This window comes from Pseudopodoces humilis, chromosome 19 (genome assembly GCF_049639895.1).
Source record: "Pseudopodoces humilis isolate 2021_Gansu_Grassland_sample_001 chromosome 19, ASM4963989v1, whole genome shotgun sequence".
NCBI classification, from domain to species: domain Eukaryota; kingdom Metazoa; phylum Chordata; class Aves; order Passeriformes; family Paridae; genus Pseudopodoces; species Pseudopodoces humilis.
Window position 1 is genome coordinate 6590578 of NC_142218.1, and position 12268 is coordinate 6602845.

The 12268-nt window shown below is 42.7% G+C and overlaps 1 protein-coding gene across 4 annotated transcripts in view; it reads left to right on the forward strand.

Moving 5' to 3' along the window:
• The window catches only part of EYA2 (EYA transcriptional coactivator and phosphatase 2), an 86895-nt gene that overhangs the window by 25001 nt on the left and 49626 nt on the right, over positions 1 to 12268 (forward strand). The gene's annotated exons all lie outside the window — the stretch shown is intronic.

Here is a 12268-nt window from a genome sequence, read left to right on the forward strand (position 1 = left end):
AGTTGCAGGCAGATGTCCACATCACAAATCATCAGACTCCTTTTATAGAGAAGAGAAAATCAGTCCACGCTCTTTCAGTTCAAGCCAGGAGGGATACAGTGAGGAAACCTTGCGTTTCTCCTCTGTTCCATCTGCATTTAAAGAAGAAAAACACACATTTGTGTCTCTTTCCAGAGAACTGTTCCAGCATCACTGAATAGGAGCAAATGTCCTCCTGGGAAAGCATAACTGAAAAGTACTGGAAAGAGAAAATTTGTTGAGATGAATGTGCTCTTGTATAGATTAAGTATTTTTCTTTGAATAATCTGGTGGAACTTGCAGTTGTGCATGTTAATTCTCCTGGCTGACAGGTAGCTGGCTGGTGGGTTTTGTAGGCTCAGTTTGGTGTGATGGACAGATGAAAGGCACTGTTATGTTACACTTTGGTCCCTGCTACTGCTGCTAATTTTGACATGCCATTGTAAAACTCTTTACTTTTCATATATGAGAAGGTGTTAGATTAAGTGGTTGGCTAATGGGCATCTTTATTCCAGTTACAAACTCAGGGTCTCTTTCAGCACTTTTCCATTTACTGCCCTGACTGCTGTTTATGGCAGCAGTGGCAAGAGCTACAGCTGCCAAATTCGTTTTAAAGATTCTGGTGTTTGGTGCCAACCCTAATCTCTCTTGGTGCCAAACTTGGCTCCAGCAGCAGTAGCTCTACATTGTTATTCTTGTGCAACACTTGCATTACATCATGATGAAAGGAGGAAAAGAGATTTTAAAAATTTCAGTTATTCAAATGCAATATTCGCAGTGGGGAAAAACAAGACGGGAAACAAAACTCCTGCAGTTGGAATGTCAGTGTCCCTCTGTTCTTTGTTAAGTGATTTGAGACCTGTTTAATATCATTAAATGGCACTTCCAGGAAGTGTTTTTCATTATCAGATCAGGCTTTGCAGAGGAAAATGGGGACATTTGTGTGCATATCATTGGGTTGGTGTATTTGTTTTATTTGGGGTTTTCACTACCATGCTGTCCTGCATCAGTGACTGGATGGCAGGATCTCCATGACTCCTCTTCGTTAATATCCTCTGGTTATCCCTGCAAAAATTCTTTCCCTCTGTCTTGAAAATAAACCTAACGGCCAACAACTTTGGGAACTTGGGCCCAGGTTAATTTTCACCTGGGCTTAAAGAAAAAGCTTCAGCCTATTGTCCCAGGAAAACTCATGGGAAATCAGACCTTGACCCACCTGAACATACGACGTGAATCATGTCCTGTTTGTTATTCCCATCTTGTTATTTTAGCCTGACTTTCAAATACCCACAGAAACAAATTATTAATGGATTTAATATCAAGGAAAACATTGTGAGCATTTGCTCTGAGTAGATTCCTTTTCCCCTTGGCTGTTTCCACACTATTAATTGGTATGAGTAACAAAGCATAGTTTGCTCAAACATTGCTTTTGATTGTTGTCCTTTTTTCTCCTTACACCTCCAAGATGAATAGCAATTACTTTGCTCACTGCTGTTGTGCTGTAGCCCTTTAAAATGAGAAATCTGCTACACTTTTATCTATAAACTGCCATTGTCAGCCAACCTCTTGATTCAGAGTGTCTCCTTTGGGCCTTCCAGTTTTAGATACAGGAACAAAAAAATTGACATTTCAGTATTCCTACTGGTGAGGTAACCAACTTTTACTACAGAATTATTATTCATAATGACAATTGATTTTTATTTTATTAAGAGTCAAAAACGGAGGGAAAAGGTGGCTTTAGTTACATCTGTGAAGAAGAGGAGGGAAGGATAACTTCAGAGTGACAGCCTCTCTTCCAGGACTCTGGTCTTCTCAGAGAGGAAGGATTGCGACTAAGGGAATGTGAGAAGTTCATGAATTTGATTTATTTAACCACGTATTCGCTAAATCCAGACTAGTAACCTGATTTACTTGGTATCTAAACAGGAAAGGTGTATAGAGTACAGTTGGATTTCCTCATTCAGGCTGTGCATTTGGGAAGCAGCTTCAGGGTTAAATGGCATTGAGTGAGCACCTGCATTTGCAGTGCCCTTTATAGCAGCTGCAGTTGTGCTGGAAGAGCTTTGCCTACAGCATTTGTGGACAAGAGTGAATTAAGCAGCATCAAAAGAAGGGGAGCAGCTCTTGTTATGTTATAAGGATTAACTGGTTTGGCTCAATATATTTGAAGATGACCCAGCCAGAAATCCACTGTTGATCACAGAATGTTCTAACCTCTATGAACCTGGTATTTCCATAAATTGCAGCACTAATAGAGCAGTTCTGTTCACAAGTGCCATAGTCATATCACCATCACTGCTCTTCTATTGATAAGGAAAACAAGGCAATCAGATCCTTCCAGCTTTCTACACACATAACAGCTCTTTGCTGTCTTCTCTGCTCGGAGAAATTCTGACTTGAGGGATTTAACCAAGGAGAGAGTACGTCATTCTCACTCCAGCCTCACCTGTACTGTTATGCTAGACTTTTCCCTCACATCCAAAGTCCTTTTGCTAACTTACATTTCGTAGTTCTTTTCCCATAGCTCTTTCTGAATTATTATTCCCCAAGTGCTTCTCCTTTACAGGCTGAGAACAGAGGTGCTGACACAGGCCTGTTATAAAGGGGCAGCCCTACCTTTCTCAGTGGGTTGCTGGAGCCATTGCAGGACTCTGAGACTCTGATAGGTTTGAGAAGTAAATCAAAATGGTGAAGAAATTCTCATAGTCTGGGAATGGAGAGATTTTGGACCAAAAATGAGTGAGGGAACATGCCCTGAAGGACAGGTCTCGTGCCTCGCCTCCTTCTTGGCTGTCTCATGTTCATGTTGGTCATTATTCATTGGCATGGATATCAATATTCCAGCAGTGTAACAGATTCCACCTAAAGATTTCAGAGCACTTTCCAGCCCCTAAAAAGAGCTTAATTGGCAATTTATACTGTAGTTCCCAGTTTTACAGAGGCCTTAATGTAGTCCTGAGAGACTTGCGTAGCGATTGGAAGAACTCAGTAGTGTTACTTCAAGGTAAACTACAGCCCTAGGGAAAATGATGTGTATATATCTATATCTATATCTTTTGTTACTGCAGTTTATTTAACACTGCAGTACCTGGGGGTCTCACAGAGAGAAGGACACCATTGCACTGGTGAATGCTTCACATGCATAGAAGAGCAACTCTTGTCCTGCAGCTTCTCTGGGGAAGACACAAAAGGTCAGGAAGCACAGTGGTGGCACAAAGGACTCACCCAGGAATCAGCTGAGTTACCAGGGGCAGAACAGGGAGAAAAACCCAGCTTTTCTGTGTCTCAGACCAGGGTTTGATCTGCTGTTTCTCTATGGCAGAATTAATCTCATTGTGTCCTCTGTGAGAACTGTTTCCTGTCAACTGTGAGGGAGCACCACTTTTTCTTGCACACAGTTATTTGTGGATTTTAATAAGAGTATTACTTCTCAAGTGGCATGAGCAAATGTTTTCTAATATATTGATTTTCTGTGGGACCTTCATAGAATCACAGAATGGCTTGGGTTGGAAGAGACCTTAAAGATCATCTTGTGCCATGGGGCTGGGACACCTTCCACTAGACCAAGTTGCTGTCACTCTGAGAGAGTGGGGCAGCTTTGTGAATGGTGCATCACTGCCTTGTGAATGAGGAGTTTTTTGTTAGGATGTGGGTGGTATAAATGTTCTAAACTTTCTGGAAAATGTTTTCCCTTGGCACTCATTCCAGCTAATGGCCAGCTTTCACTGCTTTAAACTGTGCAGTGATAGAATTCCTGCTGCCCTGCAGCTCCAGCTGTGTGAGGTGCTTTCCCTCCCAAGCCTTCTGCAGCTTGTGATGATTTGTCCTGTCCTGCTGCATTAAATACAGTTTTAGGGAAGTTATTACTTGCCTCATTGAGTAGTTAGTTTTACAAAACTGATTGCCTAAAAGTAGTTTCTCTCATGCCACTGGAGTCTGGGCAGGTGTGCCCAGGACAGGAGAGCAAGGAAAGCTCTGCTATTTGTGATTTTCCACTACTTTCTGAAGCAGATTTTTTTTTTCTGTGATGTTTAGTGTTTTATTGTCTCCGCTCCATCCTGGCATGGTACAGCTGAAGTAGTTTCTGGATGCTTAATTTTGCTTATGTAATTGCTTTATGTTACATTGTATTGATGATTCAAATGTTTTACAAAATAAAAACACACACACACACACACAGACACTCACACCCCAGAATGAGTTTTTTCTGGTAAAACCAGAGTTTCATGCCCCAACATAGATGCTGCTCTTTACTCACTATGACACATGAGGAGAAAGCAAAAACCTGAGTGAGGGGAATAAACTCTAATTTTCTATTTCTGTTTCTATGTGGTTTTAGCCCTTGTGATTCTGAGGAGAAGGAGTAAAAAATGTGTTTCTTCAAAGTGGAAAGAGGTGCCTAAATAGTGAAAAGTGTCATGAGCTGGACTCCGTAGCCCTTGTGTTGGGTTTGGGAAGCCCTGACTCTGGAAGCAGTTATTTGCATTAAGGGCCCCAATTCTGCAGCTGGAGCTGCTGGAGTGGTTTTCTGCAGTCACATGCAGCCCCTTGCATGCCTGGGGGATCTGAATAGGAAGAGGTGTGATGAAATTAAAAAGCTTGTGAATGTCAAAGAGGAATGTGGAAGCTGAAAGAGATTATTTATGTACATTTGTATGTATGCATACACATACAATTTTATATTTCAAATCACTGTAGGCTATAAGCTCATAGTGTTTCTTTATCAGTGTATCCTGTTGTGTGTGGTACTTGCTTGCTCACAGTAAGAGAGATGAGTAATTTTATGCTTTGGAAAATAATATCTTTTCAAGGGTTGTTCCACTTAGCAAATAAATCCAACAGACCAAAAAAAGGCATTGTGAAAAATTCTACTTTCTCATTTTGACTTAGAATAAGTGAAATACTGTTGTTGAAATGAATTTTAAAAGACCCAGTGACTCCAGCCAGTGTTGATGTGTTTCTGGTCAGGCTGCCAGGTTGAAGGTCTGTGCTGTGAACCCCACCAGGAGCTCACTCCAATTTTCAAGCTGCCTCTCAGAGTGTGCTTTCAGAACAAATGGTGAAGGTGCCTTGTCTTGTGTGGTTTTATGTGCACTGAATCCCCTTTACTGTGGACTGCTCAGACAGAAAATGCTGCTGCTCCCCCTGCTCTGTCTTCCTTCAATCTCTTCCCCTGTTAATCCCAGGAAATGCAGGGGAATCCCAGCCAAGCTCATCCCTCTTTTTTTATCTCAGTGTGCTCCGTGTCTGCAGGGGGGATCAGGAAAACAGCACCTGGAGAAGGCAGTGGTGAAGCCCTGCTAGGAGGAGGAAGAACATTTATTTATATGGAGACACCCTGCTTCATTTTTTTTTTTTTTTGCTTTTTTTCATTATTTTTTTTTTTAATTAACAGGTCTGAGTCAAAAAAGAAATAGTGTATTTAAAGAAAAATCAATGAAAAGCAGACTGGAATAGCAGGTGATGAAGCCTGGTGAAGCAAGTCAATGCTTCTGGAAATTCAGGACTTCCAGGGAAACAAGGCATGCAATTATTTGTGCCAGTTCCAAGCACTGAAAAATCTTAAGGCTGACTTTCCTTCCAAAAAAAAGTTAAAAAAAAAAGTGAATGAGGCTCAAAAAATTCATGAGACAGGAATTTTCATCTGTTTTTCACTGTCTGGTCTATGGGTTACAGCAAGACAGAAAACTTCCAGTGAAAGTAAAATTTTGATAAAAAAGACTGTCTCATTTTAAGAAAAAAAGACAAAACACAGAAACCATGTGGAGAAAGATTTTAAAGCTGATGGAATACTTTGGTTATTTTTAGACAGTGATGGTTTCAGAAGTGTGAAAGAATTGGTCAGTTGTTTTTTTTTCTCAGTTATTTTTCTAAAACTTGTTTACAATTAACACTTCTTTTTTTTTTTAAAAATGGAATTTGAAAATCTTAATGTTAACCCAAACCATTTTTTCCCTTACCTATAACTTAATTTTCATCTTGTTTCCTCTTGGTTTCACCCTTAGCATGGGATAATTGGTGCTGGAGTCTAATGCAGCTCTGTAGCCCCAGCCCAGGGCTGTGCTACAGCCACAGTGAGGAGTCCTCTTTGTGTCTGAAACAGGCTGGGCAATGGTAAATCCAGGCTGCTTTTATTGTGCAGGTACATCAGTAAAAAGCAGCTCTCAGGAATATAAACAGCCCCAGGCATCTGTCCTGCAGGTCACCTTGAAAGGATATCTTGTCATCGAGGCTGTGCTGTCAGTTTGGGACGTGAGCATTCATGCCAGCCCAGGTTTAACTTTGTGCCTGTTCAGGCTTTTCCTGCATGCATCTATCAGATGTACTTGGGGATGAACTAAGACTCATTATGAAAGAGAAAATAGGGTTGTGGCTTTCACCTGCTGAAGCATTTTTGAGTTTTTGAAATGGAACAAAGAATCTATTATGGACCCAGAGAAGAACGTCCAAACAGTGTGGGGAGGAATGTACTGACAGAGGAAATGAAATTACTTTCCTCTGCTTTTGAAATGTGTAGATAGAAGTAGCCAAAATCTTCAGTGTGAGATTCCCGATGATTATACCATGTGGAAGGTGGCTGCAAGGTAATACTGTTTTCTTTGCTTATGAATGATTCCTTTATTTTTGTACAGGAGCAAAGTAAAATTTGGAGCAGAATTTTGCTACCAAAAGTCCTGGCAATGCTGCCTACGCTACTATGCTTCCCATGGAGTTCAAACAGTAGAAGTTTTAATTCCCAATGAAAATTAATGAGGCGTAGCAGGTGCTTTTGAAAATTTTATCCATATGGGGAAAAAAATTCAATCTTGTATTTCCTAGGAATTAATCAAACCCAAACTTTTTAGAACTGGGATGGGTTTTATTTTTCTCTTAATCAGAGAGTGAGAAAGCCATCTTCAAATTTTTTTGCGTGTGATTCACTTCTGAAATAAACTGGGGAATCAGCCTGTCATCTTTTTAATGATGAGTACCACTGGAGTCATAAAGTATTTCGTAGCAATCTGCACCGTTTTTTGGAAGAGTAGAAAGATGAAAGTGGTTGATCAACTAATTAAACCCAGATAAAGTCAGGGAAGCAAGGCAAAAATGTTACTCTTGCAATTTGGTTGCAATCTCTGTCTCTACTCCTCCCCTTCCCAGCAGAGCTAAAAGCAGAGGACTTGGCTTGTACCACTCCTGCCTAGGGCTCTGTGTTGGCATATGCATATGTTTAGGAAGATCTAGTGGTTTAAGCTTGTATTTGGCCTCCATCCAGCTACAAGTAAAAATTTTTGAGAAGATCATGGGATTGTTGCAGGGAGCATAATTTCTGTATTTATCTCTCCCCTCATGGGCAAACTTTGCAGTTTCTCACTCCCTTGAAGTACTTGTCTTTTCCACTGTAGGATCTGGCAGGTTTTTCCCAAGGGAAGGAGTTCTGTCTTTTTCACCTGCAGAGTTCCTAACCCTTCGTTTCCTTCACTGATGACAGATGCAGAGCTCTTCTGCTTTTTCCCCACACCCATGCCAGCTTTCCCCTTTTCCCCTCACTAGTGTCTTTTATTCCTGACCATCCTTTTTGTTGTTCAAATGCCCTCATTTTGGGGTAAGTGCCCTGCTCTTCCTTGCTCATCTTCCCTCCGAAATCTCTTTATCACTTGGCCATTGAGTTTACCCTGCTACTTCATTCTACCCAGGAGTCTTATTTGCTGAAAATGCCCTGAAAGTTCTCCTTTGAACGTTTTTTTCTACCATTCAGGTATATTTTGAAGCCAGAATTCTGTCTTCTCCCCCCAGAAATGGAGCAGAGATGAGATGAAAGTGCAGACTCCCAGGCACAAGTCCAGTGCCTCCGAGGGAGGATGGAAGTGCCCGTGGTCCTGAGCTGCCTTTGGCGTGTTGTGGGGAGGATGTTAATAACAAGTGGGAGCAGGCTGAGAGAGGATTTAAGTTCTGCCTGAGCAGCAGAGCTCCCAGCTCTGGAAGAAGACTCCTTGATCTGTTGCTGGTGCCTTCTGGCTTGCCAGCTGTGCTGGGCAGAGCTGTGGTGAGGTTCCATCTGCCCACAATGCCATGGTGGCTTCCTTTGGAAATACGATGCCTGGAGTTCTCCTCACCTCTCAGACCCAGTCTGCACACCAGGGCCCTCCATGGCACTGGACACCCATCTTTGAGCACTTTGCTGCAGAGAGATGAGATCCCTTGGGAGTTTGATCTTCAGCACACATTTGACTGTCTTGACTTGGGGTCTGGACTCGCCGCCTTCAAAACATTACTGTAAAAGAGTATGGGATTTGCCAGTTGCCCCAACGCCTCAGTCAAAAATCTGAAACCCTAAATTGTTTAATCTGGCATTCCTAGCTTCATAATGACTGAAAAAAAAATACCTCTGTTTCTATTTTTTCCTTCCTAAATGTTAGAAAAAGTTTCTATTTTTGGCAGAGATTTTGTGGGCTAAATTTCAGGACAAAATACTGGGGTTTGAGTAGGGGATTCTAATGGAAAAGCTGAGCAACAAATTCACACAAGGTTCTTCTTAATTATAGAAGCCAAAAGCTCTTCCAGATGTCTGTCAGATGCTAGATGCTGCCATCACTGGTTTTAATAAAAGCTCGTATTCAGCAAACTTTATTACTGATTTACTGTACACTGCTTAAGCCAGAAAATGTTTTTTCTCTAAAAAGAAAACAAAGACCTGATATTTTCATCAGTTGCACTCCAGCATGTCATTTACTGTGTTAAATACCAGCCCTGTTCCATTATTTGACTATTTTCTCTAGCTTGCCATCATTAAAACTGGAATTTCAGAAACTCTTGTCAAGAAGTCCATAGGCAAGAAATGCATGTGAATAAATCAGTAAATGGTGCGTGCAAAACAGGCAAAGCCACTAACAGCACTCATACGTGACATGCACAACCAGACAGGCAGTTCTGTGAAAAGTTACCTGTTTGTACATGCAACTAATACGTACTCTAAACTAAAATGAGAGCTGAAAAAAGCACAGAAAAATGTTATGGAATAAATACAGGAAAATATAATGTGACTTTGTGAATTCAAAAGTGAACAGAGCAAAACCAGTAGAAAAATCATCAGGCAGAGAGTAGCTAATGAAATCTCTGAGCAATGATGTAATTAAAGTGCATTAATCACTATAAAAGATCATTTTCCTTTAAACATCTGCTTCTGTTCACTTGGCAACAGCCTGTGCAGTGTCATGAATGATGGGGGTTTGGATTATGCTGAAGGGCATGTGTTATCTGAGAAACAAGGTGGAACAGCCTCAGCTTGACAGGCTCTGGGGCAGCAGCGCTTTCCCTCGGTGCAGGGATAGCACTAAGGAAGGAAGGGGAAAAGAAGCGAGATGTGCTTAGAGTGGAAAGGAGAAGCTTGTATAAAATGGAGCCCCACCTTCTCAGCCATGCATGCAAAATTTAATTTGGTGCCAGTGGGTTTGAATAAACTAATTCCTCTGGGAAAAATGCTCCTGCCCACCCTGCTGTTTTTCAGAGAGCCTTAGGAGCCATGGCTTGGACCGTGTTCTACCCCACTGAGAAGCACCACAAAATTCTTCCTGAGCCCTTTCTCTGAGGCAGCCTGGCTGTGCCAGAAAGAGAGTGGGATGAGACATTTCTGGAGAAAAGCTCTGGCAGGAGTTCAGTGTGCAGAAGAAGGGTTGTGCCCATCCCTTATTGCCCTGCAGTCTGTGCGTCGGTACCAGGTGGAGCAGAACCGCCTGCGATGCTGTGAGGGCTGAGGGAAGCCTCTCATGAGCTGTGTTCTGAGTTGAGTGGGGAGTCGTGGATTATTGTTTCAGCTCTGTCATTGGGATGTGTCCCTTGGGTAGGATTTTTTACACTTGGGGACTGTTTTTTGTTTCCTTGCCTGCATCTGACTCCTTGTTGCATTTCCACGCTGCTGGTGGCACGGGCCCTGGCTGTGGACACAACTGGTGGCCCTGTGCATCTGCATTTTCAATTTGTCAGTATCTAAGGCAGGGAGAGGGAGCCAGTTGTGCTCCTCTTACAAGGACACATCTGAAGGTGGAACCCTTTGAGACCCACTAGCAACGAAGATGCAGCTGCAGAGCAAGGCTGATTTTTATCCTGCTCTTGTTTCCTTAGCAAATCTGTAGCAGGTAGCACTTGGGGACAAAGGGGTGACAGGAGTGTTGGATCCAGAGTACTGCATTTCTACCACACTGCTCGTTCATTGGTCTCCTTCATTGCACATATTTGGGAAGCCTTTACCAGCCTCTGGAATTGAGGCTGCATTGGTGATGAGATATAAGGGAGGCAGACAGATCCCACCTGGAGAGAGGAGGATTTGGGTTGTGGACACTGTACATGTGTTATGGTTATGCCTCTTCATGCCTGTTTTTCGGAGTTCTGTGAATTCGCAGAGGATTCATGTTTTTTTTTGTCTGGGCAGACAGAAAGCGAAAATGAATTTACCTTTGGTCTTTGCTGTTTAGTTACAAGTGAAATGATCTGGTTTGTGCTTGTCCTTAACAATACTTCCCTTCCCTCACAGGGACTCGCTGGCTTTATAAAAGGGATTGGGGAAGTTCAGATAAAAAGTATGTGATTTGCTGTTTCTCAGAGCTGGTAAAGCCATACAGGGGTATTTAAACAGAAAATCAAAACAAACCTCTTGGCTTCTCCCAGAAGCACACAGATTGTTATTGCAGAAGCCTGAAGGTTTCACTTTATGTGCTGCCTTCTTTAACTTTGGGATGTTTTAGCTGTGCTGTGGATTGTTACCAGGCAGGTGCTGCCGTGCCACCTGCTGCCTGCATAGGCCAGCGCAGGGATGTGCCAGCCTGGGACAGGGATGTGGTGGGAGCAGGGATGTGCCAGCCTGGGACAGGGATGTGGTGGGAGCAGGGATGTGCCAGCCTGGGAGCAGGGATGTGCCAGCCTGGGAGCAGGGATGTGCCAGCCTGGGAGCAGGGATGTGACAGCCTGGGACAGGGATGTGGTGGGAGCAGGGATGTGCCAGCCTGGGAGCAGGGATGTGCCAGCCTGGGACAGGGATGTGGTGGGAGCAGGGATGTGCCAGCTGCCTTGGCAGGCAGTGATGAGGAAAGGGAAGCCTGAGCAAGCTGCAGCCAGGATCCACTCACTACCTCTGCCCCATCAGCTCTTGCTCAGGCCCTGCTCTGTCCAAGAGCACAGTTATGTTTTCCCCTAATAGCCCTAATTCCCCCCAGTGACTTCAAGGGAACTGAAGTAAGGCTGTGCTCTGTGTGGCCTTGGAAAGCAAAGAATGGCATAGAATCTTTGAGTTCTCTGTTCATCATCTGTTCTGGGCTTGAACCAAAAGCTGCAACTTTAGTCTTGGGGAAATCCAAATCAGTTTCCATTGCATTGTGTGTATTTAAAAAGAAATAAAGACAATTAATTGAGAAATTTAGCTCCAGGTATTCCTTGCCCGGTGGGTTCTTCTAGACACAGGCATTGGTTGCACAGGGAACAAGGGGAGAACATTATGGGAGTAAAGGTTTCAAGGAAACCTGCCTTGCATAAAAGGAGCTTTGCAGGTATCAAATGTAACAGACCTTATTGTCCTCACCTCATTGTCTTCACCAAAACTTGCAAACATAGGTGTGTAAATCTGTGCCCTTAATGACATATTTTGTACCCATCCAAAACATTCCAAGGGAAGCAAGCAGCTGAAAAGGTCTAGAGCTGCAGGTAGGCACATGAATTGAAAATGGTGGTGTGTGCACGAGTAGACCTATTGATTTTATACATAAGGTCAGAAATTATGATTTAGTCCTGTTTTTGGACTGTTTATGTAATGCAGAGGTTTTTAGCTTTCATGGTGGTGTAGGGCATGTGCTCACATGAAGAATTATGTTTTTCTTCAGAGGTTTAAGTCCTAGATGTCATTAATTTGAAATTTTTGGTTGTATCAGATAAGATTTCTCATGTGAAAGGGACTGTCCTTGTATCACTGCCACCTAATGGCCAGGACATTGTAGTTGGGTGCCTGGTTTGGGTGTCCCCTGGAAAACTGATCCTGTCACCAGGAATAACTTTATTACCTTGTAAGACTCGATAATGATCTTAACTGCCCTCAGCTTCATTTTCAGCCTGTTACAATCTGTTCTGCAGCCTCACTGGACACTGGTGTGTGTATTCTTGCTTTGATGGCATATGAGAAATCAGGAATTTAGTTTTTGTATGGCAAAATCCAGGAAGAAAGGGGAATCATTAATCAGATGGGTATAATCTCCAAGGAAGCAAGTACTGCATTTTAATTCAGCAT